We start from the raw sequence: 22996 nt of genomic DNA on the forward strand, positions 1-22996 counted from the left end.
GAATCAGAGAAGGGGACTCCATTCATTTTTCATCCACATTGAATTCTTAGTCTCTACACTGTTATCTAAAATATAAAAAGTTAGTGATCAAGTGTGAAAACATATAGAAGAGACGATATGTTTTCATTGAAGTTATAGTAATACTAATAGTAGTAGGAAGCTGAAGAGTCTTTGTATCTGAACTCATGTCTTTGAATATCTGTATACTAACCCAATTTTCATAGGAAGGAAACTGGAAAATTTTATAGAATAAGAGCAAAAAGATAAAATGGGTCAGAGAACTATTTCAGAATGATGAAAGGGTTCATCTAAAGAAGAGCAGAATGTTGTTAAGAAATCTTATTCTTGTTTCAGTACATCAAGACCCACACAGATCTATAATGCCTTTAGAGTCACTGAGGACTGGAGTGTATTTAAACAGATAAAGTTGAGCTTGCTTGTCCCTTGACAGAACTACAGTCACTGTCAGTTCCCTCTGTCCTTGGAAGCACCACGGGATTGGAGTAAAATAATTTAATCCTTGTTGCTATGTATTGATTTGCCTTGATAGAAATTTATCATCAAAAAATGGAATGCCATTTGAGCAATGCAGCTAAGAAATACAGACTGACTTTTTTGTTCATGTAGTCTCAACAAAAAGACATAGAAGAGATAAACATTTATGATGTGTAATTTAGGTGCTTCTGTGTACCATATTTTTTCTTTTGTTTAGCTCAATCTTGAAATAAATGCTGAGAAAGAATAAAATATTATCTCTAGTTCTCATGGTTGTCTATAGCTAGTTGTCTGCATGGCCCGTACTCAAGTGGACATGGCACATAGATAGCAATTTAAATTACTCCCTGTATTATTTGGGGGACTTTTATTAAAATGCTAATTCTGTCTGATGGACCAACAAACGATTATGAAAAGAAGATGTAAACTCAACGTATAATCTGAAAGTTAAAATACATTTACTATTGAGAGAAGAAACCCAAGTTGTCTGTTTATCATTCTATTTAACCAGGGAAATGGAGGTATTTGGGATAGAAGAAATTACTAAAAGTACCACGTTGTAAGGAGATGTGTGCAAAGCACGTTTGTAATAGGATTATATGTATTTAATGGGAGAATAAATATACATTTGAAAAATAGTGAGATCAGAATTGACATTTGTAGAGCTAAAGTAAACATGGGTGAAAGATCAATGTTTGCCTCTGAACAAATATATGGGAAAGGGTAGATAGCTCCACACAGTTTCAGATTTGAGGTTCGCAAGTCCTTCATCACATGTTTTCAGGAAGTTAAACAAAAGCTGATGAGTAAATTCTAAAATTGCTGTATAATCTGCAGTTAATCTTTTTAATACTTAGTTTCAGATGTAGTTAAACTTGGTATTTTTTTTTAATTTTTCCAAAGTGTGTGAGTGCTTTGCTCAGAGGTATGCCCATTCACTGCACATATACCTGATGTACGCAGAGGTCAGATGGTGTTCAGATCGCTGGAATCGGAGTTAGAGAGACTTGTGAGATGTCACGTGGGTGCTGGAGATGTAAAGGCAGTCATCTTCAAGAATAACAAGTGCTCTTAACTGCTGAGCCATGTCTCCAGCCCTCACAACTCTCCATTTCACCTGCTGATAGCATGCTGTTAGTTTCAGTCATTAGTGTCAAGAAATTGAGCTTCACCGAGCAATGTTCTCACTTATCATTTGTATTCCCTTTCTTTTCACAAATACTTTTATTGATTTTACCCAATGCTTCGAGTGGGGAAACTTCTGAGATAAATAAATTCTACACTTACTTAAACAAGTCATTTGAGTGCCTTTATTGCTCAGAGTCCAGTCCCAACCATGCTGTTTCTGTAATATTCTGTTGCTACACCTTAATGTCATTGATGCTCCTCGTTTCTTTTACTATTTTCAGACACAATAAAAATGATAGTTGCATATGTAGCTTGTATTTGAAGATAGTATTTTCAAAATACATCAAAAGAAAATCAAAAAATAATCCAAATGGACTTATTCATTTGAAGGGAAATGGGAATAAGGAAGAGTGCTTTCTTGTTTAACTCATGCTTTTTGCTTACTGTTTTCCTCTGTTCCACAATGTAAGCAAAGCCAGATACATTAGAAAAGGATGCACACACAATTCTTGCTTTTAATATATTTTACTAACTCTGATATATAGAACATTTCCAGAAATAATATAAATTAAGAACAAAGAAATTAAATATGAAAATACATCCAGAATAATCAGAACACTGTGTCAGACAACCTTGGGACTTGGGTTTCTTTGACTATATGCATGAATGAAGCAATAGTAGATATGTTCCTTTAAAGATGAGTATTTATGATCAAAACAGCATGTTTAAAGTGATTATAGATAAATCATAGATAAATAAATTAGACTTGCTCCTCTCAAGTAACAAGGAATCTTTGGCAAAAGGCAACCATCAATAGGCCTTAGATTATAAAAAAAAAAAAAAAAAAAAAACTGTGTAAAATCACAACCCTTACATTACAACAGGTTTGCTGGGTTACATTACACTTACCAGGTTTGCAGATAAAGTCAAATGGCATATAAGAACAATCAGATAATCCTCACCACTTCTTACCTATTTAAAATAACTAAGAAAATGATATACCCAGTTAGATAAATTATAGGTAGTACTCAAAGTAAAAATTAGTATTTTAAAAGCACCATGGCGATGGGCTTGGTCTCTACGACATGGACGGGCTCTGTGTGAGCCTTGTCAGTTTGGTTGCTCACCTTCCTGGACCTGGAGGGAGTTGGGAGGACCTTGGACTCAACATAGTGTAGAGAACCCTGATGGCTCTTTGGCCTGGAGAGGGAGGGAGTGGGGGTATGGGTGGAGGGGAGGGGAGGAGGAGGGAGGAGGAGGGGAGGAGATTTTTAATAAAAAATTTTTAATAAAAAATAAACTGGAAAAACAAAAAAAACAAAAAAACAAAAACAAAAAAAGAATCTTATTCTGAACACAGTGAGTAAGAAATCTTCTTTTTCCTATGCTCTGAAAAAATGGATATACTATTCCTTGTATGTTGTATGAATAAATTTTGGCTTTGGTTCTATGCTTATCTGAGTATTGGAGAAATATTTGAGCAGTTGAAGATGGTACTGGAGACTGATGAATCAAATTTCCCTTTCAATACTCACACTGTCTTCTTTGAATCTATCCTAAAACATCGCAATTTTCAAATAGAACCATAGGAGAAATGGAGTTATCACCATGTGGACCCTTTCTCTCTTCTTTTCCACTCCCTTCTTGATAGTAACTATGATAAGAGCATCTGTGACAAGCTTGATAGGCCAGGACACGACTAACTCTATCTCTTCTCCAATAATTTTTGATAAAGATAGATTTCTTTATTCTATCCAGTCTATTTTGCAAAAACCAGTTGAATCTAACCTGGAATTTTAAAATGTGAAAACTATACTGTGCTTAATTTCAGTGGAAGATGAAATAGCAGAAGGAAGGTTTGTGTCAAAGAATTTGCAAGGTGAATATAACCTTTCCCAAGTTAAATGAGAATGAATGTCCTTGGGATACACATCAGTCTTTTTACTTAGGTCAGTCCCTTAAATGCAGACAGCACAGTGTTCATGTGACCTGGCCAGAAAACTGTTAATGGTAGTGGCTGACATTTTTAAGAAACAACGAAGCAACTCTCCTTAAATTGAATATAGTGCAAGGTTGTCACCAACAGGTTTTTTTATTTTTTAGAAATTCCCAGGACAGAAGAAATGTTCACAGACCTGACAGACATGGTGACTGCTCTTTTTCTTGGTACTAAAAACCAGCTTCATTATTTTTATTTTTTCCTGTGGTTCCTAAATGTGAAAGGAAAACAATTATCACATAAAATATATGCTTAAGGTTTTGTTCTTGTATTAGTTGGTAGGCAACCATTTTTCATTTAAATCTGAATCTTCTGGGGAAAATGGAAATATGAAAGTTATGTAAGATGTGTCAAAAACTATATGTGAGATTTGCAGGTTTGTTTTACATATACTTACTACATTTCAGTCAAGGGAAAATCAGTCTATTCTATAATTTCAATAAAAATACACCTAGCTTATCTTAAAAGGAACAAAAGTTTTCAAAGTCATTATTTTTAATACATATGTTGCTCTAGGGAGGGAATAAGTGTGAGGAATTGAGTTTGGGCTCTAACACTTGTCTGTAAAATGCCAAGTATATGGTAATTCCCTGAATTTCCAGCACTTGGCAGGTAGTGAGAGACCAGAAACTCCATGGTTCTTGCTAGACAGCCATTTTATCTGATTCTGTAAGAACTAGTTCAGTAAAAGGCTCTGTCTCAGAAAACAAGACAGAGCATGACTGAAGAACAACAAATGTTGATCTCTCACCTCCATACACACATACCTGCATATAAATCTCTGCACGTGTGTACACACACCCACAAACATATACACTTGGCAAATATAAAATTACATGTTTAAAAGTTTAAATGTTATTAATTATGAATATTAATAAATTGTTTCCCTTTAAAGATAATATTTATTATATTACATCATTTTTTCTGGATAGAATATATAAATAAGGGGACAAAAGGGAAATAAAATTATGTTATGTTTTTGTTGTTGTTTTTGTCTAAAAGAGACTTTAGATAGGTGAGACTACTAATAATTTGATTAGTTAGCAAAATATTCAGGTAGACTGGCATAATTTATTAATAACTTTCACACATATTTAGGTCGGGAGTACTTTTGGATCTAGTAGAGACCTTGACTACTTGCAGTAATCAGAGAACCATGCAGGACAGTCACCTCCATGATAGATTTAATAAATGAATTCAAAATTAGTTTTTTTAGCACTCATAAAGAATTTATTATATATGTGTGTTTATTTATTATATATTTATTATATATATTATATATTGTTTATGTGTTTATACAAAAAGCTTTGGATTGGATTACTAGAACTATGTTAAGTGCAAAGACCAAAATGTTGAAAATGTCAGACATTATATTTTGTATTATGAAACTTAAGCCCTACTGGTGATAAAACTTAAAAATATATTTCTACAAGTTGGAAAAAAATCACATCCTTGGGAAAGATTAATAATTTCATCTCAATGAGGTTTATATTGTCTTAAAAATTTTACTTATAGTTACACATCTTATTTTAATTTTTTTAACAAAAGAAAACAACTTTTTAATTTTACATACCAATCCCAGTTTCCACTCCCTCCCCTCTTCCCATTCTCTTCCAACCAACCCCTCATCTATTCCCCAGAGAGGGCAAAACACATTGCTTTGAAGAAGAATCAATGCCCTCCCCACTATATCTAGGCTGAGCAAGGTATCCAACCAAAGAGAATGAGTTCCAAAAAGCCAGTACAACAGCAGGGACAAATCCTGGTGCAACTGCCAGCAACCCCACAGTCTGCCCCAGCCGTACAACTTACACCCCCATTCATAGTTCATTTTAAATGTACTGAACCTTATGTTTATTCTCTATTATTGAAATCTTTTGAAATATTTTAATTATGCTCTTATTCTACAGCATCCTCTATCTGATAAAGATTTACACTTGCATTAACTACTTTTCTATTTCTGCAATAAGAATCCATGATAAAGATAACTTAGATGAGTTTGTTTGGGTTTGTAGTTTCAACGAGTTCATTATCAAGGCAGGGGGCACAGTAGCAGGTAGGTAAGCATGATGCTGGGGCAGTTTTTGAGAGCTTATCTCCTCATACATAGGCATGAGGCAGAGAGAGAGAGAGAGAGGTAGCTGATTTGTGGTCTTTGTGAATTTAAAAGATAAATATGTAATTTTCATTTTTATATTTAATTTGTTTGCATATATAAATAATTAAATTATAGCTTTCCAAAGTTGCATTTTATGTGGAACAGAATTATAGAAAACATTCATCATAATTATTGTTATTTTTAACATTGTTGCTATTGAAAAGTTACCCTGTTACACATTTCCCTCAGTTACAAAAATTGTGAATTATAAATAAGAGAAATTAGCAAAATTTTCTCTAGTATTTCTCCAACAATAAAACAGACAGCATATATATATGTCTTTCTCCATATTTTTGTCTTAAATTTATATTTCTTACATAATTATAAATAAGTACATATAAACATTTTTTTCAAATTAAACCAAGATTTTTTTCTCATTTTTTTTATTAAAAATTTCCATCTCCTCCCTTCCTCCTCCCCCTTCCCTCCCCTCCCTTCCACTTATACCCCCACTCCCTCCCTCTCCAAGCCAAAGAGCCCTCAGGGTTCCCTTCCTGTGAGGAGTGCGTTTACCCATTGAGACAGTGGGACAGATCTAACGGGAGACCACCAAGTCCAGTTGGAATGGGACTGATGGAACAGGGGACCAAACCGGACTCTCTGAATGTGGCTGACGGTGGAGGAGGACTGAGAAACCAAGGACAACAGCAATGAGCATGAACTCTACAGCATGGACGGGCTCACTGTGAGCCTTGTCAGTTTGGTTGCTCACCTTCCTGGACTTAGGGGGAGCTGGGAGGACCTTGGACTTAAACCAAGATTTTTATTAAACCTTTATATACCTACCCAGCTGGAATTTGATTAGGACCACTCCCTGGAAAATCTCCAGTGAGTGGATCCAAGACATATCTTGTCAGGGCTTATAAAGACAAACCCACAGGTCTCCATGCATGAGGCTTTATTGAGATTTTGAAGAACTATAACTTCCAGAATTCTAGGCATTTACCTTGTTTATGGCAAGTGGGATTTAAAGGTTAACTTCAGGTATAATATGCCCTCTCCAAAGTTATATTCTGTGAAGCCACAAAACAATCCCATACTAGTTAAAAATTAGGGATAATAAAAAGGGTTATTTATTTGAGGGGAAAAACTTACAGTTCACTGTCCCAAACAACAGTCCTCTCGTCACAAACAGAAAACACAGAGTCTAGTTGCCAGAAAGGGAGCAGGAAGCAAGAGAGAGGGAGCCCTGTTCCCACTGCTTTTTAAAGTATCAGAGACCATGCCCCAATGGGCTTGTATCTTAAAGGCTATTGGCTGAAGGAGCAGATGGAGCTCCTGCAGCAATTCTGCATCAAATCTTTGACTCTATGATGGGTATGGGTTTATCTTTGGATCTAATAACCATCAATTAAATCATACCCAGATAGGAATTATTATTTAGTCTTCTATCAATGATGTAAGAGACAAGAGTAATTAACAGAAATTGGAAGGGCCAAAGGCCCTGTGATAGATACTTTTTTGTCCTGCATAAAGCAAGCCACGTGTTCTATCACACTGTCTAACTGTTTTAATCAATGAGTCTGAACCCATTATTCTGGCATATTAATTGGCATTATAGGAAGCCACCTTGTCCCCTACTTCAGGTAGCTTCCTTTTCACTTAGCATTTCAGCCTCTTAAGGGGAGCAGGGACAATGAACTCTTTTCTTTACTTACTTCCAGCTGAAACTGGTGCCTCAATTGTCAGGGACAGGGCCCTAGAAGACAGAAAGGCTAGTCGAAAGCTGGGCAATGGGGCATTTATCAGAAGAATCTGATTAGCTGATCCAGGTAAAGGTATAGGGCACAATGATGTCAACCGGACTGGTTCATATATCAGTCTTCAACAAGTCAAGGGCACAGCAGGCTAAAGTTTGCAGGTGCTCCTTGAATTGTGTCTGTCAGCCAAGTGAAAATATGCTGAGGCAAATACAGCCTAAGGACAGAAGTTAAAAGTCAAGAACTTATCAGGCAGTGGTGGCACACACCTTTAATCCCAACACTCAGTAGGCAGACCCAGGCACATCTCTGTGAGTTCAAGGCCAGCCTAGTTTACAAAAGCTACATCCAGGACAGCTAGGGCTGTTATACAGAGAAACTTTGTCTGAAAAAACAATAAAATAAAATAAAATAAATTTCAAGAACTTAAAGAAAAACCTTGCATTTGGAACTGCCTTATTTGACCTGTTATAAGTAGATACAAGCCTTATGATATGTTTTAAATCCCTGAAGCTTAAAGGAATTTTACTTTACCAAAGGAGATAAAAGTTCTAGATAGATAAGTATTAACATTGCATTGAAATTTATATTGCAGAATAAAGCAGCCAACAGGTGCTGTAAAAACAAATAGAACAGATTTACATTTCGGAGCCATAGCAAAAGCTATGACTTTGGGTTAAAAAGTATGATAATTTTTATTGCTCTGTTCAGAAAGCCAGGCATACACATTACAGATTGATGTTTTTAGCTTGTTAAAAAGTATCTTTAAGTCTATATTTAGAAGATAGCCAAAGGAAATTCAAAGTCTGGAGCTTGCAACTGAATAGTAAGTAGTCAGTCTCTACTAGGCTATGAAAACTCCATTCATTGTATTTATGTATCTTAAATCATATTTTGTGTTAATTGCCTGCTTTTGTTGAACTGGCAATGCTATAGTTCGTTTAGCTGTTAATGTGATGGGAGTTTTGAGAAGGAATAATGTTGAAAAAGGCCTGCTTGTTGGTTCCCAGCCACCCGGCTAGCTTAGACCCAAAATGATCACACAGAAACTGTATTAATTAAATAAACGCTTGGCCCATTAGCTCTAGCTTCTTATTGGCTAACTCTTATATTAATTTACCCCATTTTTATTAATCTGTATATTGCTATGTGGCTGTGGCTTACTGGGTAAAGTTCCCATCATCTATTTCTGGTTGCTTCTTGGCTTTCTCTCTGACTCTGCCCTTCTTTCTCCCAGCATTCAGTTCCATCTTCCCCGCTTACCTGAATTCTGCCCTGCTATATGTCCAAAGCATGTTCTTTATTCATATTAACAAAGACATTTTAATAAAACACCATATATATTTTAAAATATTCCCTAGTCTTGTATACATAAACTAAAATGTTTAAAGCTATTTTATAAAAATATATTCAGTTTTTTAAAAAATTTTTCTGTAAAACTCTAAAATTCCCTTTTAAAGAAATTAAAATCTTTTAACTATGCATTTTTGTGATATCAAATAAAGTACCCTTTATATCTCAAGAATGAGACATAGAGCACAACCAGAACTTGTAGAAGCCCAAACCAAGTTCTAACAGTATAAACAAGTGTCTGTAAAATCAAGGTCAAATGAATAACTCTTACGTTACAAAATGTGGTTGCCAGCAAGATATAGTCTTGTATATAAATGCATGGAGGTGCAGCTTTAACACATAATTGAACAAACATTGTTTTAAAACCTATCTTTTATAAGTCTAGTATATAAGACAGGTATGAAGCATTAATCTAATTAATTTCTATCAATAAAAAAATCAGGAGTCAAATGTTGGGGTAAGAATCTGAAAGAAAAGAGAGCATGGAATAGTCCCTATTGCATCCTACTTCTTCCATTCCTCTGCCCAAAAGGGCAGAGACCTTCTCTCAGCCCTGCCTTACTATTTTCAGTCCCTTTTATATTACGGTCCTCCAAACCTCCATGGTCAGCTAGTGACTATCCCTCTCCTCTATCTCCAAGAAAGCATTATTTGTCAGAACACAATCAAAATATCACACAACAAAGGACAGGAATTATATAAAAATATTATGCCATTTTAAGAGTATCATTGGAGACTTGTTGCCTCCATACTTGGGCCATACCATGTCAGTGTCCTCAGTCAAGATTGTGGTGAAGGCATGACATCCATCGTCTCCAATTATAGCCAAAATGACAACCAGACATTTGGCTGCCCTTAGTCAAGATGGTGGCAAGCCATATGCTGTTTCACAGAACAACTACAACACTTAGTTGCAAGTCTTAAATTAACTTTCTTTAGAGATATTAGGGATTTTCAGTCATACCTGATAATTTATAAGTCAATAATCTATAAACAAGGCACACAGAACACAATAAACTCACACATTCAAGAGCAGTCAGAAGCAAATATCAGCGGCTGTTAGGATTCAGACATTATGTTGGCTCCTATCACCTGGCAGGATGAACCCAGGCAGCACTCTAGATAGCTGTAGTAGGAGCAGCTGGCCACTTCCAGCCACTTCCCGCCACCTGTAAGCTTTACTCAAAATAATTACATGGAAACTATATTCTTTTAAACACTGCTGGGCCCATTAGTTTCAGCCTCTTATTGGCTAACTCTCATATCTTGACTAACCAATATTTAGTAATCTGTGTAGTACCATTAGGTGGTAGTTTACCAGGAGAGATCTATCTTAACCCCATTCTCAGAGAGGAGAGGCATGGCGACTGCCTGAGGCGTCTGCCTGACTCTGCTTTCTTTCTCCCACAATTCTGTTCTGTCTACTCTGCCTACTTAATTTTCTGTCCTATTAAAGGGCCAAGGCAGTTTCTTTATTAACCAATGAAAGTAGCACATAGACAGATGACCCTCCTCCATCAGATAGTCCAGGATCCTAAGGCTAGTTTGTCATTATGCAGGTGCAAACATCCCTTTAAGAGACAAGCCTTGCCCATTTCTGCTCTCCCAGCTGCTCTCTTGACAAGGCAGGCTGGTCCTTGCATCTTCCTCTTTCTCTTCCTCTTCCTTTCTGTATTTCTCTTTACCTCTTCCCTCCCTTTTACCATTCTCCCAATAAGCTCCTCACTTAAACTCTGCCTGCATGGTGTATTTGTCTCCTTCCCACCAAGGTCTGTCTTGCATGGTTTTATGACAGCTGTCACACTCATTTATTGATTTAACTGAGTCTGATACCAATTCTGTTAGCTCCATGTTTGCAACAAAACTTACAGGTATAGATCCCTTAAAACACATAAAACAAATAAAAATAAAACTTACCTCCTCTAGTGTTGGAATTTGGGAGGAGGAAAGCTTGTCTGTACTTCCATTCAGTTCTTGTGGATATAGAGGTGCTCAAGTGGGAATAGCTGCTAGCTTCCTCATGTAAGAAAGCTGACTAGTAGCCCAAAGTTAATACATAAAGACAAACAAGACACATAAGACAAGATATAGAGCCAGAGCAACAATAGAAAAACATAAGAGTCTACAAGAACAGGAAACATGGGATAATGACATTTAAATAATGGAGTTTTCTACTACAGAGGTCTGCCAGTCCTTCTGGTACAACCCAGACACTAGATACCCACCAGACTAGGGACATTCTGGATTTCCTGAGTATAATATCTACACTGAGCCCATCACCCAGTCTTGGGGAATTACCATAAAAGTTCTTAGGTCTGCTAAACACCAAAGTTCCAAACATTTTCAGGCAAGCTTCATACTTTACCTCTTGGCTCTCAATCTCTGGGCAGGAGGGAGGATCCTCAGGACTCCAACGTCAGGAGAGAAAATCTTGTAGTTCCAGCCAAACTACACAATAAACTAGAAATAATAATAAGGGCATCTCCCCATAGCCTGAACAAGTTTGTCTAGATTATGTCAGATCCCCCTTGTTCACTAGTAGGGATCCCTAAGATCACCTTCCAGAAGTGAGGCCAAAATTGGCTCAGAGGGGAAAAAAGTTTCTATGTATGGCTTACCAAAAACTGAAGCCTACGTAAAAATGCTTGCTACTTCCTTTTAATCCCTTTTCAATCAAGGTCTTTCATTGTAGGTGTGGTAGAGATAGAGCAGAGTCTGTTGTCCCCAGATGCAGAGTGAAGAGCCTACCTTAAGAATTTGCAGAGCCCCAAATGTTAATCCCTATTTGCTGAAGAAAAACAAGTTTTACCATTTGGGCCAAATTACAGAAAGCTTTTATTAAAATTTTATATTTCAACCAAGATGGAATTTGGTAAGGATCATCCCTAGAAACTATGCAGCTGAGTCACCATCTACATACATATTTACATATATATTTGTTGTCACTCTAGTTGAGAGTATAAACCTGAAATAATTGTGTCTAAAAATGAGGGAGACTAAATTATCATACACTAACCAATTTGATTTACAACATCATACAAGCTATATTCTGAGGGTTAAGGAAGGTCTCATGAGCAAAGTTCACATAGCTTCAAATTTTATACAAACTCAAGAACAACCCGTGCTTGAGAACATTTTTTTGAGTAACAACATAAGGTAAATAATGGTCGATCTGAAGTAAATCTACTCCTATTTACTGCACCTGTGAGGGGTACAAAAGCACATGCCAAGAACAAATGCACATTTAGGAGGAACAGAGGTAATGGCTCTTGTCTTATTTTCTTGGAATTTTCTCATAAGCATTCAAATTTTTCCTTACACAGCTTTATTCAGTCAGTAACAGTGTGGCTATACACAGTTTTGAGCAACAAAATCAGTTATTTGACTTCTGCTTTTAAAGAGCAATCTCTAAAATCCTTTCCACTCACCATCATTAAATAGGCTAAATCTGGAGACATTTACAGTTTAAGGCACAAAGCAGAAATCTCATGTAAAACATAAAATTTAATTTATTAAAACCAGTGTGCATATCAGAGAGTGGTACATATGAATATGAGAGAAGAAAAGTGGGCAAAGGTCAAGGAGTTGCATAGGTCTTCATATCAAGGAAGTTAAAATTCCTTTTTCAGTGTGTGTGCATGTGTGTACATCTCTGCATCTGTGAGTGCAGGTGCCTACAGATATTAGAAAAGGATGTCAGATCCCACAAAGCTAGGCTCATAAAGGGTTGTGAGTCACTGATACGGCTTTTGGGGACTACACTCTGAAAAAGTTCCTTATTGTTGAGCCATCTCTTTAGCACTAAGGACTCATTTTTATCTTTAAACGGCAGAGACAATTTTGAGACCTTCATGATCATCACTGTAATCAATGAAATTACTAAAAGTATGAACATGTTTTCAGTATCAGTACATGAACTAAAAATCATTGTTAGGAAGTATAAGAAAACAATGTTTACTATAAAAAATAGAAACTGATAAAGTAATTATGTTTTCTCCTTAGTAGTAACTGACAAAAACTATAAAAGATAGATGTTAAAGACATGCAGCCTAGTTATAGAGCAAGAACTAGGGGTAGGCTGGGGAGATGTATCTCCCTAGAAGGGAGAAATTATTATGGATGGTCAGGGTAGAGAAGGGCACTGGAATAAAGGATCAAATATGGAGAGAGGAGAGGGGCAAAGAAGCGACTATGAAGAGGAACATCTAAAATAAAAGGCAATCTGAAGGCTAGTATGAGAACCTAACGAAGTAGAAGCTTCAAAAAATGTACACATTTATGAAAGTGAAATGAATAAAATCTCCATACAATGTAAGAAACTGAATCCCCAATTGGACATCTCTTGCCAATCAAACAAACTTCCTTTACTGAGAATAGGTTATAACGTTTCAAATTGTTGGGCAAAGGGACCCATGAGAACTCCCAAAGAAACCAGGCTATTGCTTATATGTTCTTCACAAACAGACAGTAAAGGCCTATGGGTAAAAACAGCACCCGTTCAACACATTGAGCACAGAGGAGTTGAGCAGGTGCCTGCATAAAGACTTCACCTCTGCAGTCAGATGACCATGGTACCAGATGATAGTCTGTACTCCACAAAAAGAGGAAGTTAAACACCAATCCACCTACCAAACTTTCAGTATACAATGGTAGCCTGTGTGTGAGACATACTAATAAATTTGTGGCACAAAGATTGTTGAAGTAACAAACTAATATCTTATCTGAATTATGGTCCACTCCACTAGTTGGAACTATATCCAACACCATTTGGGTGACCAAGAAACTAAGACCAGATGGTCCAGGAACTTAGTGACAAACCAAATACTACAGTCCTGCTAAAGGAACATACAAATAAATGACGCATAGATTAGTGCCTTGTTTAGCCATCATTGGAGATTCTTCCTCATGCAGAAAATATGAATAAATACAGAGACCCATAAGCAGACGATATGCAGAGAGTGAGAAACCTTGGAGCACTCAAGCCAAAATAAGATGTCTCCATCAAATCTGTCCAATTAAGAAATAGGGGATTCTGTGGAAATTGAGACAGAAAGAATGTATGAGCCCTGGAGTCTGGAAGATACCAAGGAAGAAAAGCCTCCTAACATAGCAGGACTGACAGATGTTTAAACTCAGAGAGACTGAGGTAGCATGCACAGGGCCTGCCCAGGTCTGCACAAGATGGTATCCTAGAGCTAAGAGAAGAGATCAAATGCCAGCATTACTAAACTGAATGTTATCTCCAATTGAGAACCATTTGCATGCTTGTATAGAGAGTGGCTTTAACTCTCTTACAAAACTGAAGTCTCCTTGCTCTAAACCTGACCTTGAATATACGTTTTTGTCATTCAATAACAAAAAACAAAACAAACCAACAAAACAAAGCAAAAAGACAACCTTTTGGTTTCAAGTATTTGTTCCTGAATATCCGAACTAATGTTTAGCAATTACAAATACCAGTTTTATCTGAAAAAAGGCCCCTTTAGGAGTGCCACCTTACATCTTGATAGAACTCTTCCAATCCTTTCTCACAGGAGATTCTCTACTATGTCTCACTTATCCCCGAAAGGGAAGGGAAGCAATGGAGTCTCATGGCCTTTTCAGCATTGTTGGTTTAGGAAATTTTAATAACAAGATCACTGTGTTTCCCAAGCTTTCATACTTCCGGGATATGCTTTCCTCTTAGTGTTGTGGACGGATGTTTAAAGTGAGTACAGTTGGTAATTTGAATGTAAAAGACAAATGCTTTGTTTCCATCTTCAAAGCAAAGTAGTTTAATCAGAAGTTCCAGCCAATGAAGAACATCTGTGCAGGGGGATGTACCAAATTTCAGAGTCCTGCCTCATGGACATGACAGAGACCACAAGCCTTGTAATGCCAAGGAGAGTCAGGGCTAGAAAACAAATCTGAACCCTCCTTTCTTATTTGTATCCAGCCATTATTTAGGTATGTTTTATTTTCTTTTGCTTTGCTTTGTTGTTTTGTCTTCTGGAAACTCTTCATATAATTTTCTGGTGCATCACTAACTTGCAAAACTAGAAAAATATTTTGATGGGATGGAAACATGGCTCTGGGACTATGAATGCTTGATGCTCCTTGACCACCTTACCCAATGGGTTCACCATATTATGAGAAGCCCACCAGAGACCTCTCAGACAGAGTTTATTACTCATTTGAAAACATTTATGCAGCCAACTGGGACTGCACACATGTACTCAGGGGTCCAGGTATATCCCCAAGTGTTCAGAACAAGTTCTGGCCTCAGCAGCAACAGGTTGAGTATCTTCGGGTGGGGGTGGGGTCTTAAAAAAAGCAAAGAGTTTAACAGAAGCTAAGATGAGCAGTTAGCAGAACGGGCGTCTGTGCAAGCAGACCTTTTAACAGAAACTAATATAAATTAACTGGGGCATCTTGACCTTGGGTTCCTAGAACAGAGTTTGGTAATTTTCCATGGGATTCTGCATCAAGGAGATTAAATTAAAGTCAAACGTAACATTTCTTAAGTGATAATACAAAATGGAGGAACCTCTGCACAGTATTATCCTGTCTCAATAACTGCACATAACACAGCTTCAGGGGATCTTATAGTCTCTTCTGACTTCTGTGGGTACTGACACACACATTTATACACTAACATGCACACTACACCATACACATGTGCACACATTTGCACACATGTGCATGCGTGCACACACACACACATTCTTTTTTCAAAAGAAGAAACTTTGATAAAGATAAAGAGTTAAACATCAAGTTGGTTCAATGCCACATAAAGGCATGAACTTTATGTGGATTAATCCTGGCCATGACTTGAAGGAAATAATAGAGAAGTTGGTGAATGTAAGGAGGGGGTAATGAACCAGCATCTGAGAAGGGGAGGCCCAATTGCAATGATGAGAGTTCATGTTAGCAATGTCTCACACATCTCTGCTGAAATGAGAAGGGATGGGCTTGACAGACAAAGCAAGGAAAGAACTTTCTCCAAACTTGCATAGCACAAATAATACTAAGTTTAAATGCAGACCTCATTTCTACTTTCCAAAGTATCGAATTTCAAATAGCTAGCGGATTACCTCCTGCGTATCTGACACCACTTCATTTACTGGAGGCAGTCTCAAAACCATCACATATTTTAGAAATATTGCTAATCTGGGCAAACACTAGAAAATCTTTAAAGCTTAACAAGAGGAAAAACTTTATAGAGTGTGAAAAAATCTTATTGCATTCATATCTTTATTTTTCCCTTGGTGGTTTTTCTGTTAGGAAGACTGCTGTGATTTTAATAGTGACACGTTCCGTTCACTCAGACCTAGGGAAAGAGTTATTAGAGTTTTAAATAATACACAAGATTCTTTATTAGAAAGATTTAAGATAGTCAGGGAGTCTAAACTGAAGCTATTTCACTCTCAAATAGATTTGAATATAAATAGATATGTTAAGAAACACATTTTATTTTTGCATTTTTTCCTGGTTTGGAGCAACGACTAGACATAAAAGTCAACATGTTTAACCTCTTCACTAGCCCCAAACAAAATCCCTAGACACAACAATCAGGTAAAGAAATTAACAAGTAAATTGTGTTTTAATCATTTGCTAAAGATTTCAGGAGAAGATCTCCAATAGGAATTGATGCTGTATCTGGAGCTGAGGGTTTGAGCCTGAGCCCCGACAGTCCTAACAAGCTAGGTCCTGCCAGCCATCACTTAAGAGCCAAGTAAACAAATCATGGTGGAAAGCAGGAAAGGGAGACTTACCCAGTGTAGCCAGGTTGGGAAGAAGAAAATGAGATCCAATGCCCAACTCCAAAATCTATTTTCTAGCTTGCCACCATGAGGCTTAAGTTTAAATAGAAGGCAACAGGTTTCTGTACCTAAGCTCATTCCTCACTCTCCTGACTTTCCAGGAAAGACTGACAGTTTAAAACAAAGGTCTTGTAGGCTTTTGGCTCCTGCTTGTCGGCCCCCTGCTGATGTATAGGCTCAAGATGTTCTAGGCTAGGTCAAGACATATTACAGAGCAGTTATGGGCCAATCACTCATTCTATCTTTCCTCAAACTGACCAAACCTAAATTAGGGGAGGAAAGCTCTTGAGAGATATAAAAATTTTCAGCCCTAGAGAAGATAATGAATGTATTTTTAGATTCCTGAGCCTCCACTCCTACCCCTTTGAGCAGATGATCTTTTTCTCTGTGCCTGCTACATACATGGGTTGCTTTACTCCCAATAAACATGCTTCTTCAGCTAAAGGATCTGCCTGCTGCTGTCTCTGCAGTGCTTTAAGTTTTCTGCTTTCTCTGATGTTATTTTTTGGACTTGCAATTTCCCAGCCTTAATTAGCATAGAAAATGAACCAAATCATGACTCTAAAACTGTAAAAAAACAAAACGTCCAAAATAAGAAGGTAGCAAATTCAATTCTGTTTCTCACAGTTGTAAAAGAATAGAGTCTGGTGAGGGTCCACTTTCTGGCCATGGATGTCGTGTTCTTGCTGAGTCCTCACATAGAAGAAAGTCTAGTCAGCGCTCTAGGTTAATTGTAATTAAGGACATGGATTCCTGCCATGAAACCTCAGCCCTAGTAATCATGTCTGCTTCTAAAAGCCCTTAGCTGAGATCACAGGAATAGTGCGATCATTCTTACCAGGGCATTTCAATTGTTATGAATGCAGCTTTGCACGTGCATTTAGTCCACAGAGCATGAACGGCGTGGAGATGCTTAAGGTAAAGGGCAAACAAGAGTAAATAAAACTAAAAGTTAAAACTTGTTTTTTCTTTCAGGGAGTTTCTTTCATATTTCAATAAATTTAGGAATTTCTCTATTCTTTAGAGAATACATAATGTAGTTAAGTATGAAACAGAACCAAAGAAAATAAAATTACAAGAAAATAAGAGTTAGTGTTTAGTGTCCATGGAGACAGTATAAAAAACAAAGAAAATTATGTAGACTTGAAAAGGAAAAGATGCCCCTCCTATTGTTGCTGGCTTTCAGCAGCTGAGAAGCAGCAATTGCAGCTCAATTAATTTCTGTCAAGACAACTCTATATAGAGATAGTATCTGTTTTGTATAAAGATATTTTATGTTAAAGGGACAGTGAACCAAGCTAAGGAATACATGTGGCCCTGGGCAGCCTCCCCTTTCCTTTTCTTGCTAGCCCAAGAAACTGAGATATGATTATCAACTTTGTTTCCAGGAGAAATATCATAACTTTTTGCATTCCTGTGATCCCTCAGGACACCTAAGAGTATAAGGAAGAGCTAAAGAGATGGAGAGAGAGAGAGAGAGAGAGAGAGAGAGAGAGAGAGAGAGAGGAAGGGAGGGAAAGAGGGAAGAAAGAAAGAAAGAAAGAAAGAAAGAAAGAAAGAAAGAAAGAAAGAAAGAAAGAAAGAAAGAGAAACAGAGTTCTGGGTAGCAGGTACCTATTACAGAAATGGTTTGCCACTAAACCAATAAGACAGAAATTGTTGTGAAATAAAGATAAGCTGGCCCGCCCATTAGGTGCGTCACTGCTTCTCACATGCTAGTGTATAGCTTCTAGGGGTCATGCATAGAAACTGAAGTGCCACTCTCTTAGAGAAGCCCACACCCATGCTCCAGCATGCTTTCCAACATGATTAAAATTTATGTTGCATATATCTTTTAACAAGTTAATTATAATTAAAGACATCAGCCTTGATTCTGCTTGCTATATCTTTCTTTCTTTTTTTTTTTTTTTTTTTTTTTTTTTTTTTTTTTTTGGTTTTTCGAGACAGGGTTTCTCTGCAGCTTTTAGAGCCTGTCCTGGAACTAGCTCTTGTAGACCAGGCTGGCCTCGAACTCACAGAGACCCGCCTGCCTCTGCCTCCCGAGTGCTGGGATTAAAGGCGTGCGCCACCACCACCTGGCTGCTATGTCTTTCTTAGCACTTATTATTCTCTTTTAACTCTTATGCTCAAGTGTATATTAAAATAGATATATGCATAACATTTAGTTTATTTATTACTATTATGTGTATGATGTATTTATATAGGGTATGTACATACAATGAAGGTTGAGGTCAGAGGACAATTTCCAGAGTCAACTCTCTCTTTCCACACTGTGTGTTGCACAGAGTAAATAACAAGCTTGAGTGGCAAAAGCCTTACCTTCTGAGCCATTGTACTGGTGCCTATCAAAGTATCTTTGCAAAATCTCAACTTGTTTTATACTGACTGGTTCCAAAATAATAATAACAATAGTAGTAATAGTAGTAGTAGTAGTAGTAGTAATAAATTACAATTAATAACTAAGAAAATTTAAAGAATTAATATTAGTAAGAATGTTAATTGTTAATAATTATTAATAAAATTGATATTAATAAAATGTTAATTATTAACGATTTATAATAAAGAATTAATATTAATGAAAGCTAAAGAAAGGCATATAAGTGAGTTGTGAAATTCACATTTTGGAGTTGAAGAACAGATGAAAGTACATCCCCGAAAATACAAAAATGGGCTTCTAAAAGATGAGTTAGTGGTGCTAGTGGGAAATGAAGCATGTTTCTAGTTGGACAAATGCAGGTGGTAGAAACTTCACCGTAGTGGCCAGATTTAGGGATTTGTTGTTGTTGTTGTTGTTGTTGTTGTTGTTGTTACTCTCCTCCCTCAAGGATACACAAGGCACAGCACTTGCAGACAGGACAGTAGCTCTACAGCAATATGGGATACAAGACCCTTCTCATTTTCTGCTGGCAGTCTAATCACTATTAGTACTGCTGGTGGCCAAAGTTACTATTCTACCAGAGAGAAAGTGCTTTAGATGGAAGACAGCAGCGAGAAATGAAGCTTCGCTGAAATTAGCATATGGGAAATTGTTTTCTCGTGTCATGTGATTATCCTTAAGAAAGCATATTGTGCTGTGTTTTTTTTCTGGTTATTCAAGAAGAAATAAAAGAAAGTGCCTATTGGTATAGGAACTTAAAGCACCTGCTTAGGATGCTCCCACAATACTTCACTAAACAAAAAAGCAAAAGCAGTTGGAACGTGATGGGTGGTGATGGCCTAAATCGAAATTGATAATCCAATTTGAAAGACCACTAGGACTTCATAAAACTTATTTTGGTGGCAACAAATATAATGTAAAGGAGCCTATACTGGCATGCTTATACTAGGAATACCACTGTAGTATAGGATTGTTTCCAGACAAGGAAAACTGAGCACAAGGCTATTTTATAATGCTGTTGATATAGAGAGAAAAAGAATAGATTGCATAAAAATTTTGTAAGCCACGCAGTGTTGGAGCATACCTTTAATCCCATCACTTGGGAGACAAAGGCAGGCAGATCTTTGTGAGTTTGAGACCAGCCTGGTCTATAAGAGCTAGTACCAAGACAGGCTCCAAAGCCACAGAGAAGCCCTGTCTCACCCCACCCCACCCCACCACCACCAGCAGCAAAAAAAAATTGTGTAAGTAAAAACCCAATTTGATAATTAAAGCACAGGAAAGGGCAGAGATGTGTCAGGTTCCCGAAACCCCAAGGATACTATGACTAAAGTCATTGCATTAATGCTTAATATATAATTTCCGCAACATATTTCAAATGAACAGTATATATTGTGACTGAATGCTTCCAGAAATGAGCCACACTTCACAATGTATGCTCTTCAAATATTGATTGATTGATTGATTGGAATTTGAATAACTGTGGTGAGGGTGAAATTTTGTAGGTCCACAGCCGATTATCTTGGGTTACCTTTAGCTCCCTTAGCTGATTGTTTATTGCCTATCTCTGTATGTGACTTACGATACTTGTAACTATCTCTGTATGTGACTTTACATACTGGTGACTATTAGATAAACTGCTTGGGATGTATGAATAGACTATCTAGCTTCCATCAACTCCCAACTCAATTATGATTTGAGATAGCATCTGACAAATCTAACAAAGATGCCCTGTTCTGCTGTAGCATTCATACCACAATGTGCATACCATTGTATTGGAAAGTGAGTTAGTTTACCACATTTTTGCTCTGTTGTGTTGTGGGAGCAGTTTCCTCTGTGAGAGAAACATTCCATCCTGAAAGAAAACTTCTTAAATCAAAAGATAAACATTTGCACATAGCTTCAACTATGAAACTGACCAAACCCACTAGATCCCCTCATCCCCACGGCGGAGTGATCAAGATGCCTGAGACTCACTCTCAGAGAAGCTAAAGTGCAAAGATCCTTTCATGAGACAAGACCCAGGGAAAACTCTGAGACCAGAGCAGCTTCTGGGAAGAAACAGACACCAGATGAACTGCCTGAAGGCATTTGCACAGAGTCAATTGGAAAAGACTCTCCAGGCTCTTAAGCTTCTGGCAGTGTGCTCCAGGTTCCTAACTTGAGAGCTGTCATTAGTGTTGAAGGAGACATTGTCGCTCTAGCTATCTTTGTATCATTTCCGCTCTTGTAAGTAACCCCTCACCCACATTCCTGTAAGTTATCCAAATAACACTCACGGGTTCACCAAGTTGGGCTATTTTGATCTGTACATTGGTCTGTCATGGACTCCTCTACCTGGAAGAAGGAGACATGTATGCTGCATTATGAAAGAAAAAGTCTTGATGCACAACAGTTATGTCATGAACATTTCCTGAACTTTCTTCAAGGCTAGCTAATTGGTCAAAATGTTAACGACTGTAGAGAAGATGGAGTGTTTCAAGCTGAAAGACTAATCTTGACTTTCTACTGCCCACTAATATTCATTTGTTGCCCGACACTTGACCTAAAATCCTTGTGACTACCAGGTGATACCTTTGGAATGTTTTAATTCACCACTACCTTTCATCAACAAAAAACACTAAGGATGCTGCTCACAGCAGCTGAAGCCTATACAGAAATGGCCGCACTTCGGTTTGCCCCACCTAATGCTTGGCCAATATATTGGGTAAGTTTCTTGATTTGTGATTTTCTTTACCACTGTGGAACATGGATTATGGGCAACCACAATTTGTATTCTTAAGCCATTGCCATGCACTTGGCTCCAAAATAAACTCTTTTTGTAAGTATGGTAGGAACTGTAGTTTGGTACCAATAATACACAGATACTCTATAAATGAATATTTAAATAATTTATACTTTCAGTATGTAGTAGACTTTAGTAAAACTTTTACAGTCATATGACAAACTGAAAATTGGAAGCACAGTAAACTTTAGATTATTTGTGTTGCTATTTTATATATTACACACACACACAACACACTTCTGTCATGGTGTTATAAGATCAAAGCTGGGAATTACATTTCTAGCCTAAAAATAATAAACCAGTTAACATGAAGGGCTTGACAGTAGAAGGAATTAGTTTTTATTGCTACAAACTTGAGAAAGTTTTATTTTCATGTTTGTCATGAGAAATGTTACAAGCAGTTATAGAAAGATTTAAAATCACCATGTCAGCTTTGGATGTTTGTCATGAAATTTTAGCTTTGTTCTCAGCTCTATGGTACTCTTTCCAGGTCTAAAACACTACAAAACTTTAACTTTGAAGAGAGCAAGTATTTCCCATGTGTTACCTTGCTCACTTGCTACTAGGTGAAGGGATTCTATCCAGCATGAGCATGGCTCCAGCAGGACTTTCCTTTCTCCTCCTCTGTCTTGATAAAAACTATTCGATTGCATTCCTAAAGCTTACCACCAATCTCTATTCCCTATTTGACCACTCTCTCCTCCTAAAACTGACTAAAAAGGTCCAGCTATCAAAGTGTTGAAGCTGAACACCTAATTAACATGCCCAATTAAAATTAAATACCTCATCCTAACATAGAGTTTCCCATTTTACCTTTATAAACTCTCATTTTCCTTTGTGTCGTGCCTGCCTCTTTTCTCTCCGGAGATTAAGGAGCTGGTAAATAGGTAACACACACACACACACACACACACACAAACACACACACACACAAACACACACACACACACACACACACACACACACACACACACACACACTTTTTGAAATCATTCAGCTTTCAAAATAAAACACTTATTTGTAATTTACTAGCAGGGTTTAATTGATTAATGATAAAGATATGGTAGCCAGCTTTTTTAATCTGCAGAAGAACCAGACTATGCCAGGTTAAAGTGAAGGCAAGGAGACAGCATAGGTAGATGTGACATTCAGAGGATAAAGGAAAAGAATCTATACAACAGCTCATCCAGAACCATGCT

Source organism: Arvicola amphibius, chromosome 7 (assembly GCF_903992535.2).
Source record: "Arvicola amphibius chromosome 7, mArvAmp1.2, whole genome shotgun sequence".
NCBI classification, from domain to species: domain Eukaryota; kingdom Metazoa; phylum Chordata; class Mammalia; order Rodentia; family Cricetidae; genus Arvicola; species Arvicola amphibius.